This window comes from Lepidochelys kempii, chromosome 5 (assembly GCF_965140285.1).
Source record: "Lepidochelys kempii isolate rLepKem1 chromosome 5, rLepKem1.hap1, whole genome shotgun sequence".
NCBI classification, from domain to species: Eukaryota; Metazoa; Chordata; order Testudines; family Cheloniidae; genus Lepidochelys; species Lepidochelys kempii.
In genome coordinates this window covers 79,869,178-79,881,283 of record NC_136384.1, presented here as the reverse complement: position 1 = coordinate 79,881,283, position 12,106 = coordinate 79,869,178, and the positions used below count along the sequence as shown (strand labels likewise).

At 42.3% G+C, this 12,106-nt stretch overlaps 1 long non-coding RNA gene across 1 annotated transcript in view; it reads left to right on the top strand.

The window, feature by feature from the left end:
* The window catches only part of LOC140912075 (uncharacterized), a 78,095-nt gene that overhangs the window by 51,750 nt on the left and 14,239 nt on the right, over positions 1–12,106 (top strand). Inside the window, exon 2 of the long non-coding RNA XR_012159218.1 lies at positions 11,078–11,288. This is a non-coding gene — a long non-coding RNA (uncharacterized LOC140912075). The remainder of the gene's footprint in view (positions 1–11,077; positions 11,289–12,106) is intronic.

Genomic DNA, 12,106 nt, shown 5'->3' with positions numbered 1-12,106 from the left:
CAGGGTGAGAAAAAGATCCTGGCTGTCGGGGAGAACGGTGTGATGTGTGCTCTCCTCAAGCTCATCCTCCTCCTCCGCATCATCATCCCCATCCGCAAAATGCTCAGACATGGCGGAGAGTACCCCATCATCAGAGTCCATGGACAGGGGTGGGGTAGTGGTGGAGGCCCACCCTAGAATTGCATGCAGCTCAGAATAGAAGCAGCATGTCTGGGGGCTCTGTCCCGGAGCATCTGTTTTGATTCTTTGGTTTTCTAGTACGCTTGTCTGAGCTCCTTAAGTTTCACACAGGACTGTGTTGCGTCCCTGCTGTAGCCTCTGTCCCTCATGGCCTCAGAGATTTTTTGAAATGTTTTGGCATTTCGTCTTTTGGAACGTAGTTCTGATAGCACAGATTCATCTCCCCACACAGCAATCAGATCCAGTACCTCCCATTCAGTCCATGCTGGAGCTCTTTTTCAATTCGGGGACTGCATGGTCACCTGTGCTGATGAGCTCTGCGTGGTCACCTGTACTGATGAGCTTGCCTGGCCAAACAGGAAATGAGATTCAAAAGTTCCCGACGCTTTTCCTGTACACCTGGACAGGGCATCAGAGTTCGGAGTGCTGTCCAGAGCAGTCACAATGGTGCTCTGTGGGGTAGCTCCCGGAGGCCAATACCTTCAAATTGCATCCAAACTAACCCTAATTCGAAACGGCAATGTCTATTTCAGCGCTAATCCCCTTGTTGGGGAGGAGTACAGAAATCGGTTTTAAGAGCCCTTTATGTCGAAAAAATGGCTTCGTTGTGTGGACAAGTGCAGGGTTAATTTGATGTAATGCTGCTAAATCTGACAAACTCGTAGTGTAGACAAGGCCTTAAGTCCATTTGATCTATTTTCTCAACTTTCATCCAGTGGGTATAACACACACACACACGCAACTTCTGCAATCACATTGGTGCCCTGATCAGAGGAGAACCTCTAATCACCATGATGTCAAAATCAAACAAACTTGTAACAGTTCCTCCCTAAATTCTTCCACATTTTTGATTGTCTTGTCCCCAGCTGTTATGTCAGCCATAAATCTGGGAGAAGTTACAATTTTAAATGCGTGGCAGCTCTGTTCATTCAAGAGAAGTACCTCTACCACAGTTAACTATTTTAAATAAATGGCTCCTGGCCAGCTAAAAGCTGTTTTGACTTCTTACAGCCAGGGACAATCTGATTTACTGCTGACCAGTGCAGGAGTTTGTTAAATTGCACTTTAATACAATTTGTATTTTCTGCCACCTTTTTGAACCAGATTCTAATTTGCTTTTGTGTTTGGTGTACAGGTTTGGGGGAAAGCACAGGCAGCCAGTCACAACCCAGAGGAGCGTAGCTGTCTGCTACTGTCTCCATGCGACAGACTGCACTGCAAAGCAGGCAGGGAGGAGAAGGAGCAATGGCTAAAGGATGGTTTATCTTGTTGCACTCCTTTTCCTTGGAACTCAGGGCGGGATTGTGCTTCTACATTTCCCCTCCCCCAGGTCTGTACCTAGTTGGTATAATTTCGCCCTATAAAAGATGTATAAACGTTTCCAGCCTGCATGTAAAACCCTTTGGTGTCACACAGGAATCTCACTTACAAGGGGAAAGCAGAAGTCTTTTGCTCCATCAACTTGGATTTCCCTTCCCCACATACTACCTTTAAAGGACCAAAATAATTTTTTTTCTATTGTTTAGCTGTTTATTTCCATTTGCCTGTTTTCCTGCCTGCTAATATCCTCAAAGCTCCTGAAATCATTAATTTTCTGCTGCCTGCCTGCAGCTGTGGCTAATGCACCCAGAAGGCTTTGCTCTTGACAGTTACAACAGGATATAGCAGCGCTATTGCAAACAGATAAGGAAAATAAACTGGCTCAGGAACTCTTGGCCCAGAGACAGGAGATCAGACTTAAAGGTGATTGGGGGATGGGAGACCATTCTGTTCTAAGATGGATTCAGATGAGAGGGCAATGCTAAGGATGGAGGGGAGTGTAGTAGCATTTGGAACTGGGAAAGAGGATTAAATTAATATAGGTTTTGCTCACGCTTATAATGAGTAAGGCTGGGTAATTTTCTCACTTTATTTCAGGGTGTTGATCCCTGATGTTGTCTGTGTGATGAACTCTGAAACTGCATATTGCATCAGTCTTTCCCTAAAACATTCCTGGAAAAGATTAACTATGGCTTGCCTTGTCATCACTTTACTTAGGGAGGGGAATAACATGCAAATGAAATAAGAATATAAATCCGAACAGTTTAAACATGTAACAGTGCCATTTAAAAAAAAAAAAAGATGTCTTGGATTTTTTTAATTTACCCCCTAGTGTCACAGCACTTTTAGTTAGTTACAGATGATTTAACATCACCATATCCTTGAAGAATGTGGTCAGCCATTTAGAATGAGGATTTAAAGCTAACACATCTTGGAAATCTCCTGAATACAAGAGGAAGGATGATCTAGGAGTTAGGGCACTAGCCTGGGGCTTGGGAGACTGCGTCCAATTACCTGTTTCACCACAGACTTCCTCTATGACCGTGGGTAAGTCACTTTGTCTGTGCCTCAGTTCCGCCTCTGTAAAATTCAGTTAATAGCACTTCCCTACCTCACAGGGATGTTCTAAGGATAAACACATTAAAGATTGTGAAATGCTCAGACAAGGTACTTATGACAGGTAAAGTAGACAACTGACAAAAATTTGACTGTCTCTATCCCTGCTTCCACCACACACTTCAATAATAAAATATGTTTAGCCATGTATTTGCCACTTTTTTGCATTTTCTACTTATTTAGTTTTTGGTGGCGTGACTCCAAAGATTCCACATATTTGAATCCCCAGACTCATGACATTGACACTTGTCCTTGGTAGGAGTGAAATTTTGCATATTTTCTGCATGTGGAACAAAATATTGCAAGTGAATAAAATAGGAATATTTTGTACTGATAGATACTAAGGCCTGTTCCTCTGTGTGCAATTATAGTGTATGAGCGCAACAACGACAACTATTTTTTTAACAATATGCCTTATTTGCAAAATTTTAAAAGTCATTTAATAGAAATACTCGGGTGTAGCATTTCAGCTGCATGTCATGTGCAGGTATTTTGCTTGCGACTACCATGCACATGCTTCATATGTGTATTTCTGGCAAGCAGCAATAAGTCAAACATAGTTTAATAAAGATCTTATCACTTTATACCTCATTATTTTAAACAGACCTATTTTGAAATCCTGAATATAGAAGATGCTTAATATAAGATGTTTTAAATATTTTATGTGCTGCTTAAATAATTAATTTTGGGAAAGTTGCTTCTCCACAAAGAGAGGCTGCATCTACTTACATTACTCTGTTCTTGAGGAAAAATGGAGTAGCCTTTGAATTGCTGAAGTAATTGGCTGCGGTGCCTTATATTAAGTCGCATAGAAGAAAACATAGAAAGGATAGTTAAGACTGATTCAGCAGAAAACTATATTTTGTTCACATTGGTCCCCACCACAGGGTACAGTGCATTGGCCCTGCCAAAACAGACTGCTGCTGGAGATGTGGGTCTCCTGGAGCCAAACTGGCTCTCGTTTTGGGGCTGTCCCAGAATCCCAGGTTGTCCCAGGATCCTATTGGATAGAAGTAGGCAGGAGGATTAATATTATAATGGAGAGCTCTGTAAAAATTACTTCCCAGACTGTGTTTTGGGATATAGTCCACCATCTTGGAAACTGTCCAACTCATGAAAAGCTTGGTTCTCTAGCGCTGTGCTTGTAGCCAAATGCCTCATATTGTTTAGATGGAAGAGCAGACTATCTCCAGGGTCAGATGCTTGACTTAGCAATTTGGCTGTCCTGGCAGCTTAACAGGTAACCATCAGAAGAGGGCTCTCAGGTAAATTTGAAAAGAATTGGTGTGACATTTTAAACATCTTTGATTAATTACAACACATGGAAACCAAGATGTCACTCTTCTTTCCACTCCCTGCCCCCCTCCCTCCCTTTCCATTCCATTTTTGTCTCCCCCCCCCTTTATTTGGGGGAGGAAGATAAATCAATAAAATAGAAATAAAACAGGGTAATTTGTATTCCAACTTGAGGAAAAAATACAAAATTCCCTAGTGTGAGAACATTGCATTTTTCCAGCTTCCTGTTTGATCCACTAAAGACACAAATCAGAGAAAGAGGGGAATTTGGCTCTTCAAAGTGGAACACAAATGGACCAAGTTTTGTATCAGACACTAGACTTTAGTCAGTACCTCTGCAAACTGTCTCATTGACTTCATAACCTCCTTCCATTAAGCTAAGTAATATTCACTACATTTAACGTACACGTGGGCCTGAACCAAATGCTGGATCCAAACATCCTCGCTTTTGGGAGTGTTCGTATTTCAGATACAAATTTTGTGGTTTGAGTTCATTTCTTCTTTGATTGCCAGTCATCACTCAGAGCTGACAGCATACAGAAACAGTAACTGGAATTTCATCTCCTGAGGCAAAAGTATTGGGCCAGATCCTCATCTGCTGTAAATTGCCATAGTTCCATTGGTGGCAATTGTGTGAAATCTGAACAGTCGTTAAGTTCAATTGCTTGTATCTCTCATTAGTCACTAAAATGTGTGAATTAGTCTTGTTCACACAATTGTTTGCAAAACGTGGTGTTTGTATGAATCCCTGAAGCCACATGTGAACAAGGGTATACATGCACAAATATGAGTATTCACCAGTTGTTCGTCATTCATGCTTCTTTATTTTCCTGTTTTAACAGTTTGTCATCCTCTCAAAGAAATAATACTATGTGACTTTTAGATGACCACTTACACCCTATGAATTACAAATACCCAACTTGAGCACTTCATTATAAAAAAAAGGGCTAAATTTGTTCCTCAGCAAATTCTTACAAATAACTAACATTTACATGAATTGGGATGAGTTCATAAAAATAGAAAAAAAGGGTTAAAATCAGATAATTTATTTTAAATTATTAATTCAGCCAACTCTACTATGCCGGCAATGTGTGATTATTGTAAAAATGTTTTTATTGCCATTTCTCCAGTTTTCAAATACCTATAGCATCTGTTTTGACTGAAGAAAAATAAAAATCCAAGGAAAGTGTTGCTGAGAAGCACATTTTCTACTATGGTAAAATCTAGTCAGTGTTGGACTTTTTTAATCTTACTCTTGTTATCAATATCCTAAAATGACTGTTCTCTCAAGTGCTAGCGGTAAACTAATATGTGCCTCCATTTGCCTTTTGCACTATTTTTTTTAATGGTGGTATGACCTATATTGAGAATAACATTCAGCAAGATGAAGCAAATTTACACATCATTTCAGGGGAACTGAAAAGTAAAGTGAGTGAACATTTTTAATTTGGGGAATGAACAAAAGCCTATAATACGGAGCTCCACGGCATTGCCTTAGTACTCATTAGTTAGGACATTAACTCTAACTTATGGAAAGTGTTTTTTATATCGCATTCTCTATGACGATATACGGTACTTCTTCTCATTCTTCTAATGTAATAGAAGTACTAGATTTGTTATTGATCCTAAGGACAAAGTGGTATAATAGAAGCAGCACTGGGCCAGTTGACTTTTCACACATTCACTAAATAAATTTATGATCCACTAACATTTGCCATTTATTTAAATGTAAAGAAGAAGATGACCAGCTTCAAAGGGTTGATCAATTAGGTTTCTCACCTTAAACTAGTAAAACTCCACAGTGAGTTACAATGACATTAATGTCTGTGTGGAAGGCTGTGGACCTTGACCCTGACCTGATGCAAGGATAATAGGTATATCTCTAACCATGATTTACTTGTTCCCCAGCTAAATGAATTCTAAAACCTTGTGTCAATATTAGCCCCCTAAGTATAGAATTAATCCAACTACCATGTATGTGCAACCCCATTGGCCTTTGCAGTCTTATACTACTGGCAAACAAAACCTCTGATTTTTCTCTTTTCACGGGGTGGTAAAAATCCTAAATATGTATCTAAGCTGTATGTAAAGTACAAATTCAAATGTCCTGTCATCTCTCAGAACAATTATGGAGAATCCCTGGAGGGCTGCCAAATGCCTGGTAACAAGAGAAGGGGGAAACTTTTCTATCACAGATGGGTGATGGAAGGTAACCTCCATGTTCTGCAATTTAAATATTTAAGAAGTGGTCACATAAGAAAAGAGGTGTGTGGAGGGGAAACAAGGTCTTGGTAGTTTCTAAGAATTCTTCTGATGACTAAGAAAGATAGCCACTGTTATATGATATACCCCTATCTCATGTCCCTGGTTAAAAAAAAAAAAAGTCTTATAATGCAGGATACTATTTCTGTAAAGATCTGTTGTATGCAATTCACGTCTGTCTGGAAACACTCTATAAATCCTATAGTTAAAACCAGCTGGGAGTTATTAGGAGTGCCATTCTGAAGGAGAATTCACCTTCAATAAGGATGAAGGATCAATTGCTCACAGACTGCCTGCCTAAAATTTGCCCAGTGAAGCCTGCCCTGCCCCCAGGTGTTTTGGTACTTACTCTAATTTTTTTCTACTCAGTACTATTGAAAGCTTTGGAACTAGGGACCCCAGAAGAGGAATTAAGGGGACCACATTGACAAATAACTCCAGATTCCCCATACCTCTCCATCTGGTGAGGCAGATCTTCTGCCAAAATAATTCAGAACAGGAGAAAGCATTCTCGGGGTGTGACTATAGATGTCTGAGAGTCAAGTTTCAGGAATATGAACATATGTGAGGTTGGTATTAGGTGCTTAAATACAAAATGGACCTTTGTGTTTTCTTCATTGGTGATGGGCAAAGCAAATAGTTTTGGAGGAGTTTGGCTCAGTTCAGTCTAGATTTGTAACAGAACTTTAGATAAATTAACAGCCTCCTAGGCCTATACATTTCAGCTGACAATCTAATGTGAAAAATTTTCCCATGAGTTTGGATACTTTCTGTTATAATTTTAGATACCATACAAAATAGACTCTCATGATATAGTGGTCATCATTAAAAAGAGTGGACTTTTTCCCAGAGATACCACTCAGTATTTACAGATTATAGTAAACAACTGCAGAATCATACTATGATGGGGTGGGACTCACCATCTCAGCACCTCCTGCTGGCCATGCTGGGAATTAGCTCTTGGTTGCCAGTGCGCCTTCCTCTAGTGGTGTCTCACTGCCATCACTTCTGCTCCACCTCTAAGACCCGCATCTGTCCCTGGACTGCAGCATCCTCTTCTGGGCAAGGCCTCTGGCTTTGCCCCACACCGTTTTCTCTCCCCTTCTGGGGAGACTGGTTGTCTCTAGTCCATCCGCTTGCCACTGTGGCCTTCAGTCTAGCCCCTCACTTCAAGGGGTAAACTGCAGTCCGAATACTGGCTTCCGCCTCTGTGGCTACTCCAGGCCCCAACCCAGGGACCCTATAGCTGGAAGCCACATGCTGCCGTTCCTCCAACTCCCGCTGCCTATTTCCCTGGGCCACTTCCCCGTAGCCCTAGCACCTTCCCGGCCCTTTGTATCAAGGGCCTCAGTCTGGCAGTTCTCAGGCTGGAGCTCCCTATTATTCCCCGACCTTGCCCATAAGCACTGACTCCATGGGTTCTCTAGGGCTGGAGCACGCCCAGGGAAAATTGGTGGGTGCTCTGCACCTACTGGCAGCCAAAGTCCCCTCCCCACCCCAGCTCACCTTCTCCTTCTCCCCTGAGCACGCTACGCCCCCGCTTCTCCTTCCAGCGCTTGTCCAAGCTGTGGGAGGGAGTGGGGAGGAGCGGGAACACCACACTCAGGGGAAGAGGCAGGGCTGGGGAGGGGATTTGGGGGGAGGGGTCCAATAGGGGCAGGGACTTTGGGGAAGGGGTTGGAATGGGGGTGGGGAAGGGGCAGGAGAGAGTGGGGCAGGTGTGGAGGTGGGGCAGGACCGGGGGGATCGAGCACCCGCAGGCGCCAGGAGAAGTTGGCGCCTGTGACCTTGTCCAGCACTGCTCTATCTAAGGTACTACTCTAAGGTAGCCAGTCCTTCTCCCTTGTACTCCAGGGAGAGACTGCCCCTGCTCTGTTGAGCTGCCCTTCTTATATGGCCCTGACTGGCTGCTCCAACAAGACTTCTCCTGATTGGCTCTCTACAAGCCCTCCTCCCTTTGGTTGGGTTTTGTGCAGCCTCCCTGAGGGCTGCTTTAACCCTCCATCTGCCTGTGTGGGGCAGCCACCCCACCACACATAGATACTGAAAAACTGAGTACATGGTAACTTTTTAATGGCAGCCTCTATTTTATTATGTCTACTTTCATTCCTGGTCAGAACCATAAAATACAGATGTAAAAAGTGGGCAATAATAGGAAATATCCAGATTTTTCTCAAAAGCCTTCACATTTCATTCAAGTGTCTAGAAAAGTTTTGGCTCATTCTTATTTTATCTATTTGCCAATATTTACACAGAAAACAGCAAAAACTTCAGCCTAAGTTCACCAGGCAATGCACAAATTTCTTTGGAGACAGACCTTAGTAGCAGGAAGTCTATAGGTGTGTATCTGTGAGTGTTTGACAGTGCTATGCAGTCTTCTACAGAGACCCACTAGCAAAATTAAATGCCCTCCCTGCCCCTGAAGAATGTGGACAATGCCTGTATTATTTCATGAATATTCAATGCCCCTGTCTGTTTGCTTAGTTATGTTTCTGCTTGGTTGCTATGTGCTTAGAAAGGGGTTAATTCCAACAGGAGCACACAGCATGTAGAGAGGAAAGCAGACAAACACTTCTGATAGCCTCACTTACCAATACTTAAAAGACAATGCAGAGAAAATGGTTGTGAAATCTATCCTTCACCTCCCCCCCCCCCCCCCGCGCTTCCTGGGGTGAATAAAAAAGTTTTCCAGGTTCAGGAGGCCCAGGGCTGGCAAAAGGGACATTGGCAAGGATAAAAGGGTAACCCTTGAAGAGCAGAGGAGTGGGGAAGGGAATCAGGCAGGTGGGCAGAGACTACAGGTATAGACTCTCTTCCCGTTCACTCCCCATACCTACCACTTAGACACAGAAGGGAGGGAGTCTGGATATGCTGCGCTTACCTAAATTGTAGGCAAGACAGTTCGGCACATAGACTCGGAAATGTGATGGTCACTATTGCTGGCAGGGGAATGCACCTCGCTGTATAAACATTTCTTGGAATACCTCCTGGGCTTAAATAGGGTGCTTGGACCAGTCAGGGGCCATGAGGGAAGTTGTCAGTCCAGCCTTCTGATGTGTTACTTCCTGTGACATTTATCTCCACAGGGTCTGTATGATCATGCTTATGGCCCTATCCTGGCTGCCAGGGAGTGGCGTAGAGGTGTCAGCTGTCCATCACCCAACAGATCCAACTTTTAGTTCCCATAGAACTTTACAGATATCTTCCAGTTCCAACACAGTCTTCAATACACCACAGCAAAGGGCCCAACTGGTTTGTATGTGCTCCAGTAGGAGTTCACTTGTTTGCAGTGTACTTCCTTTCTGCTAGACTAGTGGAGGCTCACTCCTCTCCTTGAAAAATATTTGTGGTTCCTCCATAAGTTAAAACCTGTTTGCTTAAAGCTGAATGGTTTTGATGCACGGCACATCATAATTATGCAATGAGAGGACTTTTTGTTTTACACTGAACAAGCCTTTGGAAACAGAAGGACTTCTAACAATGTAAATGCCTGGTGTTCATTTAATCCTTTGATTTATTTGGAGAATGATGTAGTCAACAGTGAGCCTTTTAGCCAGCTCCAAATTTGCCTTGGAAATTTCCTCTGTCCATCATAAAACTAGTTTGTTGCCTACTTTAGCACAAACACAGGTATTATCAGTTACATCCAGTGATGCTGCTGCCTTGAAAAAGGAAAACAAAATATGGAATGCCTGCTTAGCATTTTCTAGGTTTTACCCATTTCTCTTTCTAGCAGTTCTACCCTTCTTCTTTGTCCACAATACTTGCTTTCAAATCAGCCATTTTGTTAATTTGACAAACCAGAGTTTCTACTAAATATCCTAAAGTGGCATTATCTGAAGCACACATGCTCATCCATTCTGAGAGACAGTTGTCACCGTGGATTATCCAAGATCACGTTTTTCCAAACTGGCATATATCACGAAAAGACCAAACAGCCTAGCATGATTGCTGTTCTGGGCCCCTGTCAGTTATCACCAGGGAGTTAAAACTCAAAAAGCATCGGGAGGGGATTGCAGCATTTTGAGGCCATTAGCAGTGTAAATTAGACTTACGCTGGGGAACTGGCCCTGCATACAGTGAGTGGTTCCAGGGTCAGGAGAGTGCAAAGGTGGGCTTAAAACCCTCTCTTCCCAGCCTACTCTGGACCAAGCCATCCATTTTCCGGTAGACTTGCACAGTTTTGTTAGGCTTCCTTTGCGTGGTTGTTCTGGTGTACATAGTGTAGACTAAACTCTGCTTTCATTGAGCCCATGCAACCATATTGACTCTGATGGAGTTGTATGAGTTCAAATTAAAAAAAAAAAAAAAAAAAAAGAATTGATGCAACTGCATACTTCCTTAAGATAGTGAGGTGCACAGTTCTTAAAGCATTTTAACAATGGTGTTTTAAAATTATCCTTGTGTTTGTCTGCCCATTTTTAAAAAAATATCAGTTATTTATTAGTTAATATCAAATAGAACTTGATTTTGTTCCCAGGCTGGTTGCTGACTCAGTTCTTAACAGCAGATGTATCAGCGAAACAGTAGAATGTGAACTTGTTTAGTCAAACCATGCAGCATTTCTTTTGACTGTGATGGAGTCATTGTATGTATGTGTGTTTAAACAAAAGCATTTCTAGCTACCAGATAAGCACGTGTCTCATGGAGAAAGATGGAAGATGGATGGTAGTGTCTCTCCCAGAATACAGTGGAAAATAGGAGCTGTCATCTAGAAAATGACAAAGCTGCCTCTAGTCCCTGTGGATTAGTACTCCATCTTTTACTGAACAAATAGACTGTTAGCTAAAGGTGGTAGCCTGCAAGCCAGATGCAAAAAGTCTCACCTGTATGAGAGTAACACTATTAATTGCCGGTTGAAATTTATTATAATTATTAAGTATTATAATTATTTGTATTTCAGTAGAACCTGGAGACCCCATCCAACCTTTGGGCCCCAGTGAGCTAGGCACTGAACAAACACACAGTGCAAGACAGTCCCTGTTTCAAAGAGCTGACCATTCAAACGAAGGATGTAAGGGGGCACAGATCTACAGATAGAAGCCAAATTTCCCAATTACCAGTGGGAATTCCTAGTGACCTATCCACTTAACAACAGTGTCTCTCCACTTAAGGTAAGCTGGTCAGTGATGATATGAGACAGGCTCAAAGTAACTGGAAGTGTCCTTCCCTAGTGGTTCCGTAGCCTTTTCTTGGGACCCGTTTTGCCACAACATGAGTATTGTTGCTACTCCTTGCTGGATCAGAACAACTTCTGGCTCCCTAATAGCACTTGGGCAAGAACAATCTGCTGATTACATGGAATACCATCTGTAGCCATTGCATGGCACTCAGTGTCAGCCTATCCAGATTCTTAAAATGGCACCAATCAGTATAGTATATTGTGGTCAAAAATATATACCATCTATCCAATTGTGATCAGCCTATGGTCAACCCTTTGTGCAGGACTGATTTTTCTGGCCCAGTCACACAGGAAAGATAAACCCTGAATTGTGTGATGATGATGGCAGTGTCAGACAGTAGAAATGAAGTCTCCAGGGGATACCGATTGACACTTCAGCACTTTTGTTGCCAAAGAACTGCCTTGCACGCGCACACACACAATTACGGGGGGGGGGGGGGGGAAATGTTAAAAGTCCTTGGAAGTTGAAAGCATGGTTAGAAACCACCAATTATTTGTAACTGGAAACTGAGCATCTTTTATTGTCTGTGTGCTATTATGTAGCAGGCATAAAATGACCTTAGATATCCCTATCCCCCCTTTAAAAAAAACCAAAACAAAAACCCAAACCTTCCTTTAGTTTCCATTAGTTTTAGTAACCCAACTATAACAAATCCAGTCCATGCATTAAGAGTTAAACTGTTTAACATTGGTAGGAGTGATAATGATTCACAGTAATTTTAAAATAATCCCTTTAAGAGCATAAATATT